General features: G+C 40.9%; 1 long non-coding RNA gene across 2 annotated transcripts in view; it reads right to left on the bottom strand.

Annotated features, from left to right (window-relative positions):
* Positions 1–958: 958 nt before the first annotated feature.
* LOC132235884 (uncharacterized) overlaps positions 959–18,964 on the bottom strand; it is a 221,536-nt gene continuing 203,530 nt past the window's right edge. For both annotated transcript variants that reach the window (XR_009453114.1, XR_009453115.1), the window contains exons 3-4: positions 8,885–8,933; positions 959–4,881 (exon numbers count right to left, since the gene is read on the bottom strand). This is a non-coding gene — a long non-coding RNA (uncharacterized LOC132235884). The remainder of the gene's footprint in view (positions 4,882–8,884; positions 8,934–18,964) is intronic.

Here is an 18,964-nt window from a genome sequence, read left to right as displayed (position 1 = left end):
AAGATCTTATGGACTCTTTAAATGTTAAGGATTAAGGGCATTAGAATTTTAAGAAAGATGCCTTCTTCGGTAAAGAAGATATATGTTTTGAGAGGTACTTTATGGAGTAAATGGCATTGAAATTGGCTTGGAAGGGTTTGGACATATGACATAGTAAAGGAAAGAGTTGCCCTATTGTGAGGAAGGGCATTAAATATAATAAGATTGATACTTATCTTTCTCTGACTGGCTTATTTTGCTTGGCATAATGCTCCCCAGGTCAATCCATGCTGTTGCAAATGGTAAAAGTTCTTTCTTTTTTATAGCAGTGTAAATGTACCATAGTTTTTTAATCCATTCATTGGCTGATGGTCACTTATGCTGTTTCCAAATCTTAGCATCACATTATCTCACTCATTTGTTGAATATCATGAACAACATAAACTGATGAACAAAACAGATCCAGAGACAGAGAATCATGGAACAGACTATCAACCCTCAGAGGGAAGGCAGGAGCGGGCAGGATAAGAGATCAACCAAAGAACTTGTGTGCATATAAGCGTAATCAATAGACACAGACAGTGGGGGAGAGGGGTGTGAGGGCCTGGGCTGGGGGCAGGCTGGCAGAGGACAATGGGGGGGGGGAAGGGGACATATGTAGTACTTTCAACAATAAAGAATTTAAAGACTCCAAGTTGATTGACTTCCCTGTGGGTAAGTCAATCATATATATATGAAGATTGAATCAACAATGAAATACCACTACACATCTATTAAAAAGGCTAAAAATTTGTAAATGGTAATACGAAATGCTGACAAGGATGTGGAACCATAGGAACTCTCATTCATTGCTGGTGGGAATGCAAATGATATGGCCACTGGGACAGTTTTTCATTTTCTTGCACAGCTCAAGTCAAAATTCCAGGTATTCGATCTTAAAAGAAGCTTTATTCAAAGTCACCAATATGTGAAAGCAACCAAGATGTCCTTTAATAGGTGAATGGGTAAATAAACTGTGGCACATTCATACAATGAAATATTTAACAATAAAAAGAGATGTGCTATTAAGCCACAAAAAGATAATGAGAAATCTTAAGCGCATAATGTTGAGTACAATAAGCCATATGAAAAGGCTGTATACTGTATTATTCAAATTATATAATATTCTGAAAAAGATAAAACTATAGAGACAGTGAAAGGGAACAGTGGAATAGGTGAAACACAGGAGATATTTTAAGGCAGTGTAAATATTCTGTATGGAACTGTAATTATAGAAACATGATATTCATTTGTCAAAACCCAAAGAAATTTACAACATAAAAGAGCGAACATAATCTGTGTAGCTATTTTTAAAAATTGTTTAGGAGGCTGAGTGATTCCAGGAAGGAATGAAAACTTTGACAAGAGAATCTAACTGTATCATAGATGCATAAAACCACCTCACCAAAGATGGTGTGCAAAAAGGTACTGGCCTACGAAACTTAAAAATTAGTAGGGTCTGCCAGTCTAAAGACAAAAGGAGCCATCATAATGACTATCCTCTAATTGATAGAGTTGTTTCTCACAGGTCAATAAGTTAACAATTCTGATATTGTTATACATGTAAACTGAAACCGAATAATTAAGTAAATGGATGGTGGATGGTGGACATCCAGGTTTTTCCTTGTAGGAGTTTATAGATAAACAAGGGGAGAAGTGAGAATGACCCATGTGGTGATGGATTAGAGTTGAAACATCAGTCTGAACTAATAAATATTTAAGTTAATATTGATACATATGGGTATATGTAGAAATATTTGTAAATCTATGTACACTAATCACAATTTAGTAAACATATACAGATTTCCTTACTCTATCACCTAAGAGGAAAGAACAGTTTTTTGAGAAGAAAAAAAGAGGGGAGGAGGAGAAGGTGGAGGTTGGCTTGAAGAACAGTGAGGATAGCAGATGTAGGCATTGCCAAACCTTATTCTTCCCTTGAAGCCAACCTCTGCACTCTGAGCCCAGCTCAGCCACAAGTGACTCTCTGCATGTTCCTTCAAACTGTACCTTCAGGAAGTGGGTGCCATCTCTAAGGCTAAGTGGAAGCAGCATGGAAAAACCTTGTTTGCATAGTGTCAGCAGATACAATGCCCACTTAGCGGTTCCCAATTGCTGGAAAATGCAGCTGAGAAAATGCATGATCCATTTTCTGTGTGATTCGTGAGGGTTATTTGGGGCAATCAACAAGTTATCCTGCAAGACTTGTTCTCAGGCACAACTCCAATTTTGTTTAATGAGAGTTTTACTGAAGGCCCTTAGAACATGATCTTTTATTATGTAGATAATCAGCAGAACCTGCTCATCCCTTAATGTGAGCAACTGAGATGGAGGGCTGTAACAGCTGAGATAAAATCATAGCTTTACTATGTAGCCCATTAGCTGGGTAGAAACTGCATCCTGAGGTCATAAGTAGTTATTAGCTAGTTAATGACAACTGCAGTCTAATCATTACATTTACATCTGATGAATAGGGATGAGGCCTTCTTTGCCTTCTCAGCACTCAAACTATTTACTACAGTGTTTTAATACCCTGGGTGGTACAATTTGCAAAATTGAAAAGACCCATCATTCCCCCTACCTCAAAGAAACAGTAAATAAAAATAAATGAAAAACTTAGGCGGGTTTTCTCAGACTATTCAGCCTTACATTAATATCTGTCATCTGTGTATTCCTAAAGTGCTTCAATCTCATTGGAGATGGGATTGAAACTAGAACCAATGTGCTAGATATGCAATCGTGTGACCCTGAGTGAGTCATTTAGCATTTCCCAGATTCAGTGTCCTCACCTGTTACATGAGATTGCCCAGCTCTTTCTTACAGATCTTTTATGCTATGGCCCCAAGACTGTATATTCTGAATGACAATAACAAATTAACACTTAGCCTTGGTATGTTCTCTCTTGGGCTACTTTTTAAAACAAATATTTCCTGCATTGTCCTATTTTCCTAAATGGTCCCTGAAATTGAGAAATGTAAAATACTTGTTAAATTCAGCAATAACCCTTTTTCTCCCGTTGTAGACACAAATTAATCCACAATATAGTTGTTGGTGGATTAAACCCCAAAGATATGTATTTTGAGCCTGTTTTCCAGTTTGTTTAACTAAGGGCTTCTGCTTTAATTGGAGCTATTTGGACCAGGACATAATATTTGCTCGGGCAGGCTTCCTGATCAGTATAGAAAACAAAATGTGATCCACAAATATTGAAAGGTACACGTGTTCAGAAGTCTTAGGTTTAGAAAGAAATTAGGTCTGAAAACATTAGCGTCAGGAATGGAAAGTTAAGCACTGTAGTAATAGTGAACTTGCAAATTCTGAGAAATCCCATGTGTGAGTCAAGCTAATTTCCCTGAGGTTCAGGAAGGTTTTGTTTTACAGGTAAAGAGAGCTAAGCATCAGAGTGTAAGACTGCTTGCTAGCTTGGAGGCAGGCAAACTTAGACACACAGCAATCTCTCTGAGCTCCTCTGACCTGTCAGTATCCATCTCCCAGGGCGGGTGCCTGTGAGGATAAAGCAGGAAAAGCATTGTGCAGAGCCCCTGGCACGTAGTACTTCACCAAGTACTAGCTGCTGCGTGAGCGACGGTGGTGGGTGTCAGCATTGTGCAGAAAAATGCCACCACCAGATTTGGGATCATAAAATCCCTGCTGCGAGTCTTGTCAATTACTGCATGGAATAGGGTTAGCGACTATGTTTGTGAACACATTTTTTTAACTGAAAAAATGGATTTCAGGAGCATATTCATTTTTGTGGTACTTCATTGGTCAGTCTAGAACCTGAAATGAATAAGAATGAGTGTGCTTTGTAAATTGTAAAGCACTCTGAAATTGCTCTTGCTTTGTCCTCAAGCAGCACCCACAGCCTTGGCTTCTTCTCCAAGAGCGGTTCCTACGCCTCCTTCGTGGACGGCTGCCACTGCCCAGGGCCCCCAGAACTTCACCTGAAATGAATGATTAAAAGTGCCCAGTGATTTGCTTGGTGAACCACATGCAGTATTGTATTTGGAAGGCATGGAAATCTAATCAGATTTTCTGACTCATGAGACTGAGCAGCACCAAATATGATTTTTCTGAGCATCTCTCTGGAGTGGCTGATGGGCCAGTGTTGAGATGGTGTCAGCCTGGTGGCAAGAGCGGGTGGGGGTGGTCAGGTGGAGCAGAGGAGAGAGCAGTCGATGGGGAACCCAGGAGCCGCGGTTCATGGTGGCCAGCTGACTGCCTTTACAGCTTCCTGGGCTGTGTGATGGTCACCTCTGAAAAGGGACTCATTCTGGAGGAATGGTCATGCTAGTGAGACAGAATAGTATTTAAATCCTTTTATGCAGTAAGGATGCAGGAGATAAAATGTAATATACATTTCAGAGGGTAATATAATTCATTCCAAAACCAGTGCCTCTTGCCACCTTAGTAAATGGAGAGCCCATTATCTGCTCCAAGGGGAAGGAAGGGGGTTGGCAGATATAAATTGCTTTGTCAGGTGTGCGATTTGCAGGATCCGCTGCTCCAGAGTGATAGCAGCTTTCTTTCCATATTAGTTTATGTGTGGAAATAAACTTCTGAAGCTTGGCCTGAACCCCATGGGTATTTTCAAATCAGTGGCGGCTACCCAACTTAAATTTATATCACAAGAAAGAGTACCTTCCTAAGCTCAATGCCTTTTGTTTCAAAACTTTCCATTTTTTAAGAATAGGAGTTGCCTTCAAAGGCGGTTGTGTATTGTGGGTTGGAATAATGAGATAGCTCATTGTACAACCAACCCACTTACAAGAGCGAATGTGCCATTCTGAGTTTTGGTATATTCCTTTTTATTCAGTCATGTCACAGAGAGGCCACGAGTTCTGCTGAGGTATTCAGGAGCCACTGTAAAGCAGGAAGAGAAGAAAGAGGAAGGTCACATAGGATGGGCAGCCTCTCGCTCCAACCAGACCCAGCCCCTGCTGTAATCATAGCAGCTCAACTTTTGTTGTTCACTGTAGTGTGGCTCCTCACAAGGTGTGTGTTGTTGTTGTTGTTGTTGTTAAAAGAGGATTCTACTCAAGGGACTTGGATGAAGAAAAAAATTATTAAATTTATTGGGATGGCATTGGTTAATAAATTCATATAGGTTTCAAGTGTACAGTTCATCTATATATAACAATGTGTGTTTACCACCCAAAGTCATTTCAAACTTATTGAAATATGTTTTGTAGCCTAACATAAGGTCAGTTCTAGAGAATGTTCCAGGTGTATTTGAGAGGAATAGACTTATTCTAACCATTGTTGGATGGAATGTTCTATAGATGTCTTTTATGTCTAGTTTTTTGTTCAAATTTTCTATTTCCTTATTGATCTTGTTTTATCTATTACTTAAATTAGGATATTAAAGTCTACAACTATTATTGTTGAATTTTATAGCCTTCCCTGTATATTTTTGATAATTTTTTTATATCATTATAAAATACTAGAGGTTCGGTGCATGAAATTTGTGCACAGGTAAGGTCCCTAGGCCTAGCTGGCGATCAGGGGGCACCCAGCCTGCAGGCTGGGGGCAGCTCCTGTGTTGAGCATCTGCACCCTGGTAGTCAGTGTGCATCATAGAGACTGGTTGTTCTGCCATTTGGTCGATTTGCATATTAGGCTTTTATTATATAGGATTGTTCTTTATCTCTAGTAACAGTTTTTGTCTTAAAGTCTGTTTTGCCTGATATTAGTATAGTCACCCCAGCTCTCTTTTAGTCACTGTTTGCATACTGTTTTTTTTCACATCCTTTTACTTTTGGCCTATATGGGTGATAATATAAAGTATGTGTCTGATAGACAACATTCAATTGGATTAAGGTTCCTTTCAAACCATTTTGCTAACCTCTGCCTCTTAACTTGAGAAATTAAGACATTCAAATTTAACGGGATTACAGATAAGGTAGAATTTACATATGCCATTTTCCTATATAATATTTATAGGTATCATGTCTTTTATGTGTCCCTCTTCCTCCATTACTGCCTTTCTAGTGTTAAATAGATATTTCTAATGTATATCTTCATCCCCTTATAATTTTTTTATGTTTTTTAGTTATTTTCTTAGTGGTTGCCTTAGGGGTTATAATTTTCATGTCAATTTAAAATAGTTTACATTAATCAAATATAATTTCAATACTATACAAAAATTTTGCTCCTAAATATCTTCACCATCTTCTTTGTGCTGCTATTGTCATACAAAGTAGTTCTGTACAGAACTACACATTATGCATTCATGTTGCCATCAACATAATTATTGCTTTATGCAGTTTTCTTTTCAATCAGATAAGAGGGGAAAAAGAGCTACAAACAAATAGATAAATTATCGGGGGGGGGGGCGGTATACGTATATATGTAGTTACCTTACCAGTATTTTTATTTATGTGGATTAGAGTGACTTTCTAGAGTGCCTTCATTTCAGCCTAAAAGATCTCTGTAGTCTTTCTTGCAGGATAGGTGAAGTAAGTGATGAATTCTGACAGTTTTTTTTCATGTGAAATGTCTACAGTTCTTATTCTTGGAGGTTTTTCTCTGGGTATGGAATTCGTGTCTTCTTAGCACTTTGAAGCTGTCATCCCACTGCCTTCTCCACAGTTTCTAGTGACAAATCAGCTGTAATTGTTATTGAAGATCCTTTGTAAATGATCAGTTTCTTCTCTTTTGCTGCTTTTAAGAATCTCTCTTTCTTAGATGTTTGACAGTTCAGTTATTGTGTCTGAGCTTATATCTTTGAGTTTATCCTTCTAAGAGTTTATTGAACTTCTTAGATATATTTTTATGCAGCATTTCTTCAACTATATCCAATGTCTTGGCTTCCTCAAGGACAGTCTTCGTTGAATACTTTATCTTCAACATAATATACAGGCTATAGTTTTTTGTGTCTCTGTTTGTCTCATGTTTTGTTTTGTCTTTCCTTTCAAGTTGGACATTTAAAATAAATGTGGAAACTCTGGAAATCAGATTCTCTCCCTGCCCAGAGTTTGTTGTTTATTTTTTTAGTGACTTTTCTGAATTAATTCTTTGTTGTGTGGGCACTGCAGCCTCTGCTCACTTTGATTAAATGCTTGGATAGAGATTTCCTTAAGTTCTTGGACCTGATGAGTCTCCCAGCTGTTGCTGAGGAGCTCTGTGTACATGTTGGGGCACACCTTGGATGCTCTTCCAGGCAGGTAACAACCCTCACTTACCCTCCTGCTTCTGCTACAGGGCCTTCCCAGGTGTTTCTTGAGTGTTTACATAGCCCTGCACATGCGCACGGCTTTCTGGATTCTGCAGAATACATCAGCACTTTGCAAAGCCCCCTTTGGACTTATTCCCTAGATTTCCTTTTAATTAAGCTTTTTGGTTAGCCTATTATTTGCCCCAACTGTTATCTACTGCCTCAAATACTGAGCTCCATTTCTATCAAATAAAGATCGCCTTGTTAGTGGGGTCTCTCAGGAAATCACCAAACAGGTCAAACAATGATAAATTCTCTATTAATGGGGTTTTGAAAGAGCTCCAATCTCATCCTTTTCCCTCCAGCGGCTATCAGTTTTTACCATGATTGCAGGCTGTGGGTTTTGAAGGCTGCTGTGGTGCAAATAGGGCAAGTGAAAATGCCATAATGCTTACTCTTCTTACCTAGATTCAGCTGTTGTTTTAAAATAAACATCCCTGTGGTTTCAATGCTACTTAACTTTTTCAGAACTCTGGAAATGAGATTCTGACCAATTTGCTACTTCTATAGAGGAGGAGATCGTCTGACATCTTTCCTCTGCCATTTTTTTCTGTTGTCCTTTGTCTTTCACTTCCCATGTACTTCTTCTCTGGCACCGGTGAAGTTAGGTGTGCTCACAATGATAATGCAAAATGGACTCTCCTTTACTAAGAGCAGGGACTGTAGGTCACTCTGGGATCCACAGGATGACAAAGTCAGCTTACAAAATGAAATGAGCCAGCCAAGTCTGCCCTCTGAGGAGCTGGGTGGTGTTCTAGTGTGTCTGAAGCAGGCCTCCGGGGATTTGGGTTCTGCAGCCTTTAAGGAGGGCCTCCTGTTCAGGCCAAGATCAGCCACCATTTGTGCTCGGCTTGGGACCTCCTGGTGGGAGCTACATAGTAATCTGTGGTGGGTTGCTGCTTGGAGATGTTTGGGAGAGGCTGTGTTATGGACCATGGCTAGCTGCCACTAGTACCAGGCTTGGGACCCCTTGGTGGGCACTATGATATGAGCTGAGTTCAGCCACCACTTGTGCTGCTGGACTCATGGCTGCTTACTTGAAGCTGGGTTCCAAGCTGACACTGGCTACAGCTATGCCAGGCTTGGGACCACTGAGCCAGAGGCACAGGGCATGCTGAAGCCAGCCCCTTCTTGTTTGGGGTTTGTGGACCTTTGAAAGTCTGCCACATGAGCTGCGAGGGTGCTTGCAAAGAAAAGCCACCTGAAGAGGTTCAGTCAGGCACCTGAGTTGGGTGGAGTGAATGGTGTTACCCAGATTACTGAATAGCTCAGATTTGATGCCATCTGAGTGAGAGGAGCGTTTAACAAAGGAGCAATGGTGCCTGCCAGCATTTCCGTCCCAGGAGAGGGCTACCCCTGCAGTCCTCATCCTGGAGCCAAAGGGGCTGAGTTTTTAAACAAGTGATTCTGTGCACAGGCCCCTAAAGAGGAATACCTGGGAGTCCTGAAGCCTTCATCTCCTTGGATGCAATCCCCACTTGTTTTCACAGCCAGGTGGTATGTGGAAACCTTTCCCCAGCACTGGTGCCCTTGCCTAAGGAATCCGGTGTGGGGACCTCTGCTGTCAAGATACCCCTCTGATTCTTAATTGCCACAACATTCTTAATATTGATGTGTTTGTGGAAGGTGGTGATCACAATGATTACTCACTCCGCCATCTTGAACAGAAATCCACATTTCTTGAAGACGTTGAAGGAGTCTGTGGGAGAAGCCCAAAGGGCTCTGTTAGATGGTGGCAGGAGCTGAGGTAACCAGAGTCACATGGGCATTAGGGTCTGGAGGAAAATGGGTTCCCAATGACTCCTGGGAGAATAGAATATATTTCTATTCCTGTGTCTGGACTTAGCACAAGACCCAAGCAAGAACAATATCTTCACTGACCATCACCCAGCTATGAGCTCTCCTTGGTCTGAACTGGTCTTACAATCAGCACTTCTTTTGTGTATTCTCTGAATGTGAGACCAGAGTTCTTCAACTAAATACCAAACCTCTGGCATGCAGACAGCAGCCTTAACTATACAATTTCTTATAATTATTGACACCATTTTAAATGTACAGGTGTCTAGCAGGTATCAACCTCTTCTGCTATAACACATGCTATTCCAGTGAGTGACAGTGTCCCATGGGTATCTCAGGCCTTGATGAGGCCTCAAAAATCGATATAACTCTGATGACACCTTGTAAGTGCTACAGTAATCAGCACAATTACTACTGATGCGCCAGCCATCATTCCCCACCTAAGGTGGTTGTGGCATAGGTGCTGTGATTCTCAACATCCCAGCTCTAACTCTCCTCCTTTCTCATTCTGTTTAGAAAGCATGTCATAGTAAGAGTGGCATAATTTCAGTGATTACCCTGTGTCCATACTAATAATTTGTTTAAATCATTTTTAAATGTCACTACTTTGCAGTGAGGAAACATTATTCAAGAGCCCATCTCACAATTGTTAGAAAACATCAGTGCCATAACCACACATTGAATGCTCCCATGGTGGGAAAGTTGATGAGATAGACCAGAGTGCCTACAGATGATGTTTTGCATTGGTGACCTGTTCTGTTATCAGTAACCTGACGTTTTTGGGTAGTGACTTGAATACATTTCTTTATACCTGGAAGATTTTTCTTTTACAGTCACTACGCAAATACATTGGGTTTATATTCTGGCTTAACAACTTAATAGTCTTGTTTTTTATAGTTTGGCAAATTAGTTAGTTTCTCTGTCCTCAGTTTTCACATCTTTAAAAATGAGCCTAATTATTCTGTATATATCATTTTGTTGTTGTTATGGTGAGAATATTAAGGCTCTTCTCCAGTGGTTCTCAACCTTCTGGCCCTTTAAATACAGTTCCTCATGTTGTGACCCAACCATAAAATTATTTTCGTTGCTACTTTATAACTGTAATGTTGCTATTGTTATGAATCGTAATGTAAATATCTGATATGCAGGATGGTCTTAGGCGGCCCCTATGAAAGGGTTGTTCGACCACCAAAGGGGTCGCGACCTACAGGTTGAGAACCGCTGCTCTACTCTCATAGCAACTCCCCTGTGTACAATACAGTGCCAGTGACTATAGTCACATGGTGTCCCTTAAGGCCCCAGAACTCATTCATCCTCTAACTGAAAGTTTTCACTCTTTGACCATAATCTTTGATCTCTCTTGATGAACACAAATGTGATTGTTATCTTTATCCTCATTGCCACTGTTATAATTAATACCACTTATTGGGTGCTGATCTAAGCACTTTGTACATATTAACTTGTTGAATCACCCTCTCAGGTAGTAATATTATTACCTCGTTTTTGCAGATGAGAAAAAAAAATGAGGCACAAGCTATTTTAGAAACTTAAAGGGCTAGTAAGTGCCAGAGGTAGGATTCTCCATACCCAACTCTCCTGGCTTCAGCAATGCACACATAACCTCTGTCTGCACTCTACGCATCTCACAAGTAAACATAAACATTATAACTTCAGGGGTTACACCTACAGTTCCTAATCCAGGGAGCACACTACCCACTTAGAAGATGAATCTGCGACTGTGATGTCATGTCCACCAATCTCTAGTGACAACAACTATTAAGATTCAGTCACCCAACAAATGTCACTTAGCAGTGTTTCCAGCACTGGCCTAAGCTCTGGGGTATAGCAGTGAAGGAAACAGACAAAATCTCTGCTTTCAAGGAACTGGCATCTTATCCTCGTTTAGGAGAGCAGGCATAATGCCAAGAGCATAAATAAATGATGAGTTATGTTAACGGACAGTGGTATGAAGAAAATAACTCGGGGAATAAATTTTGTATGGATATGTGGGCGGTCAGTTTTAAATAGTTAGAGACAGCATCACTGAGATGGAACCATGTGAGCAAAGACCTAAAGGAGGAAATGGGAGCAAACCATATGGATATCCAGAGAAAGAGGTTTGTGTGCAGAGAGAACAGCAAGGAGACCTAGCAAGGAAGCTATTACATCTCAGAGTGATTCAGAGATGAGACCAGAGATTTGGAGGGGGAATTGGGCATGTCATGTACAGTCCTGTAGACCTTTGCAAGGGACTTTTTGTTTTCTGTTAGATGGGAAGCAGAGGTTTTAAGCAGAGAAGTGACAGGATCTGACTAGCAAATGTTCAAGTATCATATGACAGGTGTATTGAGACTGGGATGCAGGGTGAAAGCAGGGAAACATGTAGGAGGCATTTGCAGTATTTTAGGTAAAAATATGCTGCTTACATTGCTAATGGTAGGACCAGCACTGGTGATGAGTAAGTAGTGAGAGTCAATATATACTGAAGATGGAGCCAATAGAATTCTGGAAAGAGTAGAGGTGAAGTATGGGAGAAAGGAGTCAAAGATGACTTCATGGTTTTGGCTTGAGCAACTGGAAGGATGGAGTTGCCATCAACTGAGATGTAAATAATTGCAGATTTTGCAAAGAATTGGGGGGCAGGGTAGATGTCAGCAGATGAGTTTGAGCTATGCTGAGTTAGAAATGGCTATTCGGCACTCAAAGGAAAATATATATCGGGAGGGTTTCATGCTGAAGGAACAAATTCTAGAGTCAGCTCTAGAAGGGAGTAAGCATAGACAGAAAAGAGAAGTCACCCTAGGAATAAGTTTCCATGACTTCATAAAAATTCAGGGAATTGAAGAGAAACCAGCCAAGGATAATGTGAAGGAATGGGCAGTGAACAAGGAAGAACACCAGGAAAGAATATATGTCTGGCAGCCAAATGTAGAAAATGTTGCAAGAAAGAGGGAGTAATAGTGGTCAAATGCTGCAATGTACAGGTGACCATTAGAGGAACAGTGTCCAGAGTGGTGGGATAAAAGCTTCATCAGAATGGGTTCAGAAGAGAATTAGAAAAGAGAAATTGGAGACAAGAAGCATTAACAAGTCTCAAATAGTTTTGCTATAAAGAAGAGCAGTAAAATGAGGTAATAACTGAAAGGGAAAATGAAGTCAGCAGAGGTTCTTCAAGGTGGGGGAAACCAGTATTGTGCATGCTGGTGGGAAAGATCCAACAGCGAAAGGGAGATACATGTTTCAGGAGGGAATGGGGCCTGGTGCACAGTTAAAGGTGATGGGTTTTCATGGAAGTACAGAGGGCTCATTTCAGGGGCAAAGATCTGGGGTCAAATCTCAGCCCAGACATGCCCTCACTAGAGATCGTTGTTCTTTAACCTCTGTGGTGCTTGAAAAATATTCAACACAGAACTCCATTAGCTGTTTTTATGAGACAAAATGAAGCTTAACAGTTTTGCTCACAACAAAAGAGAAATTTTGAGCAGCTGACTTCCCAGATTGGATTAATTGACTACAGCATGTTTGTCCAAACCTTGAGTTAATACGCCTCCCACTGCCATATTTTCCTACGGCACAATCAGATTAGTGCATTTTGCACACACTCCACCTCATCCATGACATGGACTGCCCAGGAAAGTAATTATCCCAGCAAACTAAGCTGCAGGAAAAGATAAACTGCTTAGAGGATTAGAGCTGCATATTTTATATAACCCAATGGCGCACCCATCCTGGTTCCGCTTGTTGCGTTGTCTCGGCCATCTCTCCAGGACATCTAGTGCTATAGCTTTCAAGCTTTCCCATCAGCATCTTCCTATCTCTGGTGGGAGACAGATGTGGAGAACATCTCCTCTGGCACCACTGTTCCCTGTCTCTAGGAGATGAGCTACAGGACACCCACCTCTCACAAAGACATGGGAGTTGTGTCAATTTAATAGGCTGGAAAAATAATTGAGAGAGAAAAGGAACAATTCTTCCCTCTGGGGAGAGAAAAGATTGAGTTTCATCAAGGGCTCCAGGGCCTGTTATTCCCAGGGCTTCCTTATTGGCAACCTTTTTGTACCAAGGTTGATAAAAGAGGCAAGTAGTGTCAGGAGCCCAGTCAGAGCCTTTTTAGCTGGCAGTTGTGCGATGGAAAAGTGTGCTGATTAGATTGTCTAGATCAGTGGTTCTCAACCTTCCTAATGCCGTGACCCTTTAATACAGTCCCTCATGTTGTGGTGACCCCCAACCATAAAATTATTTTCATTGCTACTTCATAACTGTAATTTTGCTACTGTTATGAATCTTCATCTAAATATCTGATATACAGGATGTATTTTCACTGTTACAAATTGAACATAATTAAAGCATAGTGATTAATCGCAAACACAATATGTAATTATATATGTGTTTTCCAATGGTCTTAGGTGAACCCTGTGAAAGGGTTGTTCGGCCCCCACAGGGGTTGCGACCCACAGGTTGAGAACTGCTGGTCTAGATGGTTGTCAGACAAAATAGGAGAAAAGGGACCTAAGTGAGGCAGAAGAGATTGAAGATAGGAAGGAGGAAGAGGGATGGAATCAGTAAGTCAGCCACAAAAGTCTAGAATCTGTCTCCAGAGATCCTGATGAAAATGAGACACAGTCCTCAGATCAAGAATGAGCAGGTTTTCACCTTCCTGGAGGCTGGGGGTGGACAAGGCACCTAGCCATGTGCTCCTTTCAGGTCTAGGCTTCTCACCTGACAGGTGAGGTATTTTCCTCCTGTGCATTAGCCACACCTGAAGAATAGTCCTCAAGATTTCACATGTTGACTCTTTTCTTCACCTTTGTATTGACTTGAGTTTGTTCTGTTTCCTCCTTGCTTCTTATTTCATTTCAGCACCAACAATGACAGGCACACAGCATGTACTCGATTAATATAGGCTGCATGCTAAAGTCCTGACACAAACTCAATAATTTTGTGATAAAAACCAATACCTGCAAAAGCCCCCAACTCCATTATGAGTTCACATATGCATTCCCTGCAATCTAGACTGGAAGTTTCCATGATTCTAGTCTCCATGAGGACAGGGTGTCTGCTCCCCCATACTCAACACAGCCTTGCACATCAAGTGAGTACTGATTGAGCAAGTGGAACCCATTAATGTCCTGGATGATAATGTACAAATGAGGAGGAGGAATCCAGATGAGAGTATGTCCACAGACTGTGTCAATGTGCTTGCATTGCCTGCACGTAGTTGGCATTGTCTGAAAGACCTACCTTTTTATGCTGGCAGAGCCCCTCCTCACCTGCTCACTTGCAACAGCTCAAACCCACACATTCAACATGTCCACGTATTCATCACTGAAACAAACTTATAGACTCATATGGGGAGAAGGTGGCATCCAAGATTAATCCAAATATGAAAGTTGACTAGAGGGTGATAGTAGAGAGACCAGGGATACTGGCACTAGAAATAGTGTTCCTTGGGCTGCCAGGAAAGCCACATTTGTTGTTTGGAAAAGGGGATGTAACTGTTTTGTTCTAGAGTTAAGCCGTGGAAATTATAGGAACACAAATCTACAGAAATGGAAGGTTGCTTTGCAATATAGTAAAGTCTTTCAAGGAATTGTTCAAAAAAGAACTAGGTGACTGTTAGGAATATCGGAAAGGATTTCAGAGGTAGGGGAATGATTAGTTAAGATCTTTAAAATGCCTTTCAACTGGAAAAGGCAGTATTCAGGAAGTGTACACACAAAACTATGATAGTAAATTATTAGAAATATATATATATATATATATATATATATATGTAAAAGCCCAGCGACCAAATGGCAGAACAACCAGTCAACCAGTCCCTATGATGCACACTGACCACAGGGGGCAGATGCTCAACACAGGAGCTGCCCAGGATGAGCGGCGCTCCCACAGCAGGCAGATACCCACAGGCCATGCCCTGCACGAGTCCATAAACCGGGCCAGTATTATTATAAAAATTATTTACTAAGTAATATTTTTCAGCCCTTTATAATAATGAACACCATCCTTGTAACAGCTTTTTGAGGCAGGCACAGTTCTTATACCCATTGTGAAGATGAGGAAAATAAGTTCAGATAACTTCTGCAAGGTCACCTAGGAAGGACTATCAGAGCTGAAATTTCAACCCAGGCAGTCTGACTCCGAGCCTGCATTGCTAGTCACAATCCTCACTGCCACTTCCTATGAGCAGTAAAGCTCTTTTAAACTGGAAAACTCAAAACGCTTTTCTGTGAATGAATGTTTTAGCTGGGACCTGGAGAGAAGTTTGCTAGTTGTGGAGTGGGGGGGTCAAAGTCTTCTAGAACCAAGAAACATCACATGACCCTGAAAGATGGAGTGCTTGCAAAGAGCCAGAAGGAGGGAAAGAGATTCAAAGTAAGACCAGAGTTTGGGATGGGGTCAGGTGACATAGGTCATGCTTAAGGACTTTGGATTATAACCTAGTACAATGGAAAGATCTAAGAAATGGGAAGGATGAATATACCATTCAGCCATTTTATAAGTGAGGGAGAAAGGCAGGTGAAGGCAATACACTTCCCAAGGTCCTTAGAAGGCTGTTGTGAGAGTCCAGAGAAGATCAAGAAACGCACCATTATTCCTGTAAGCTGTCATGATTTGGGGGGGGGGTGTTGTTTCTGCGCATAACCAAGTCAAAGCTGAGTAGTTCTATAAGTAAGAGTTGGCTACTGAATGGCTGCGAAAACATGTCGAAAAGAGTAGTAATGTAGGTTTCAAAAGAATGGCATTTGCAAAGACTCTGAGGAGGCAAAGAACATAAGATGTCATATTCTCCAAGAGGCTGAAATTTCCTAATCAAAGGAGCGAGTGGCACAGAAGGACACTGAAGGATTAGTCTGGGGCCAGAGGATGTAAGACCTTGTAAGTATTTTCAGAATTTTAAATCTAATCCTAAATGCATTAGAAAGCCAAGGGCCAATAAGATCATATATGTGAAAGTGATAGTCTTTGCAACTCTTAAAGCATGAACAGTTATGTTATTTACATATCTTACATTATATTTCCCATTAAAAATAAAAGCCACCTTTTCAAACCAGCATATATAAAAAGCTATTCTCTTACATAAGCACACCATTGTTATCACAGGCAACAAAATTAACAACACTTAACTAATGTTGAGTTTCCTATAGTTGTGTTTGGCAAAGAAATAAAAGACTGTTACTTATAGAAAAGAGAGCCCCAAATCTAACAGAAAGCCCTATTTATTTGATAGAAAACAGTCATTTGACCCAAACCTATCAGAACTGTAAGGTGCCACAGAATTCCTATATTTTTATGTGTCTGCAACAAGCAGAATCCGAAGTAACCGCTTGAGCTAAAGCTGACCCGAATTCCTATATTTTTAAAACCCTCATTCTTGGTGAGAAGATATGTCATAAGCTATTGACTTACCATTACATACATGGGCCTCGCAATGATGTTTCTGATCTCCAACTAAACCCAATACCAGAGTGGAGCAGTGGGAAAGCTTGAGGGTTCTGCCCAGTTTTCAAAGGCCATAGGGAATTAACCCAGGCCAAGCTCTACCAAGACATACTGCCTCTCCTGCTAATCCATTTTTTGCTACATCAATCTGAATTGTAGCATGGTATCTACATGTTTCATGTCTACAACATCCCAGAGGGATTCCAATGGCATGATTAATGCCCATACATCCATCATAGCTCTGTAACAAGTGGCTAAAGCCAGACATAATTTAGGGTCCTGGACTGAGTCCTGAGGCGTTCTTTAAAGCCAGTATTGTATCCGTGGGCCGGATGGGAATATTGCTTATGACAGTTTAATACAGCTGCAGTATTATAGCAATTCATCTTCAGACATCTGCACAAATGCCCTCTCTTTCCACCTCTCTAAATGCCACAATGAGATATGTTTATAGGAGCCCTGAGAAAGGCCCATGGTACAGGATAAAGAAGAGAAATCAACCATTGCTATATTACCTCCAAGTTTCAGTAGATATCAGTTGAACGTAATAATAAACAACCAACATATGTACATTTCAACATATACGTTGACTAGAACCTTCCTGTCCTCCAGTAGGCCAGAGAATATATTCCAGATAACTTACTTGGGAATTCTAGACCGCCCCATCTTCTGTCCTCACAGTCTCTCTCTGTTCATGTATATCTTGTAAACTATAGACCTATATTTCCAAGTCCTTATGGGCCAACACCTGGCACTTTGTTGGAAGATTCTTATATGACTATTTCCTCCATGTGAACGTTCTATGAGAGCACCCAAATCAGGGGACCACTATTTGGTTCTGAATACAGTAATTTATTCCACCCTGACTCCCCTTCAAGGTCAGAACTAGTGGAGAAAAAACATAGGTGGAAGCCAAAAATATTAGCATATTCCTGGTAAAGTTGGTTAGGAGAAGGAGCCCTGGGATGGGCTCCCAGATGGGATTTCTCACCCCCTCAGACACCCCAAATTATATTTAACTACCTAGTAGTCCCATGTTGAGTAGCACAAGCATTGCAGGAAGTTCTTTGTCTGATCTCCACAAGAAAGCAGATGATATTCTTTTTGAAGGGAGAAATTCTGAGAGGGAAAAGATAGGCCCTTTCTCTGGAACACATCCCTAAGTTCCTGTTTTGAAAGCCAGCAGGAATGCAGGGAAATGGAGAAAATGGTCCTCTCTCCCAGCCCCAGACGTGCCCCTCAAACTGATCCCAGTTCATGGATTTCTTTGAAAATCATCATCTTTTACCACGGGGCTAGAAACCTAGAATTTCAACTTCAACCCACTCCTCTCCTTCTGCCCAACACATACAATGAACTACTGGACTGCAGAGATTTTTACCTCAACAATTTTCATGATTGTTTTCTTCTCTTCTGACTCCTTGTTACATAATCACTGGCAGCCCTCATCCCCCTGAATGGTGCCGCTGGTCTAGTAGTTCAGGGCATGGGTTCAGAGTCTGGCTCCATCACTTACCAGCTGGTGGGCCTGACCTAGGGGAAGTTACATAATGTCTCTGAGTCTCAGTTTCCTTGTCTGTAAATGGAGAAAATAATGGCACTAACCACAGGATTGCAGTGAGAGTTAAAGGAGATACATATAATGCAAATGAAATCCTTAGAATAGCACCAGGTACCTTATGAAATCTCAAAAATATCAGGTACTATTATCATTGTTTGTTTGTAATTACTATCTTGGGAAGTTGAAAAGCAAGTTTGAGGGCAATGACTATAGTAAAATCCAATTTTTATACAATGAACTGTGTGTGGACATGTATATATTTGATATGTTTTCATTGTAGATAAAAGTATGCAGTGATAAATACCTAGGTCTTAACACTGATAGCTAAGAGGTACAGCTGTGGGAGGGTGGATGTCATTCACTTTCCCTGACACATCAATGTCCCATGTGATGTTTTACAATGAGCATGCACTATTTGTCAAAGTAAAGGGAGTGTCCCACATCAGCTTCTAGCATTCATTTATGTCCGTGGCCGGCAAACTGCGGCTCGCGAGCCACATGCGGCTCTTTGGCCCCTTGAGTGTGGCTCTTCCTAAGCCTTAGGAGTACCCTAATTAAGTTAATAACAATGTACCTACCTATATAGTTTAAGGTTAAAAAATTTGGCTCTCAAAAGAAATTTCAATCATTGTACTGTTGATATTTGGCTCTGTTGACTAATGAGTTTGCCGGCCACTGATTTAGGTTGTTTGTGTTTTTAGAATGATCAGATTCAGAGATTTAGAAGGAGTAATCCCCTACTCAAAATTTTGCCTCCAGAATGAAATCCAAGTAGGTTTATACAAAGCCCTTCCTAATCCAGCATCTGAATTTACTCCACTAATCTCCTCTACTACCAGTTCCTTATTCCTCCTGGTCAAATCTTTCCCATACTTTCCCCCTTCACCATGCAGGACATCTCTCCCCTTGAGCATTCCATCATTCTTTAT

Source organism: Myotis daubentonii, chromosome 5 (assembly GCF_963259705.1).
Source record: "Myotis daubentonii chromosome 5, mMyoDau2.1, whole genome shotgun sequence".
NCBI classification, from domain to species: Eukaryota; Metazoa; Chordata; class Mammalia; order Chiroptera; family Vespertilionidae; genus Myotis; species Myotis daubentonii.
This window is presented reverse-complemented; position numbering and strand designations above follow the sequence as displayed.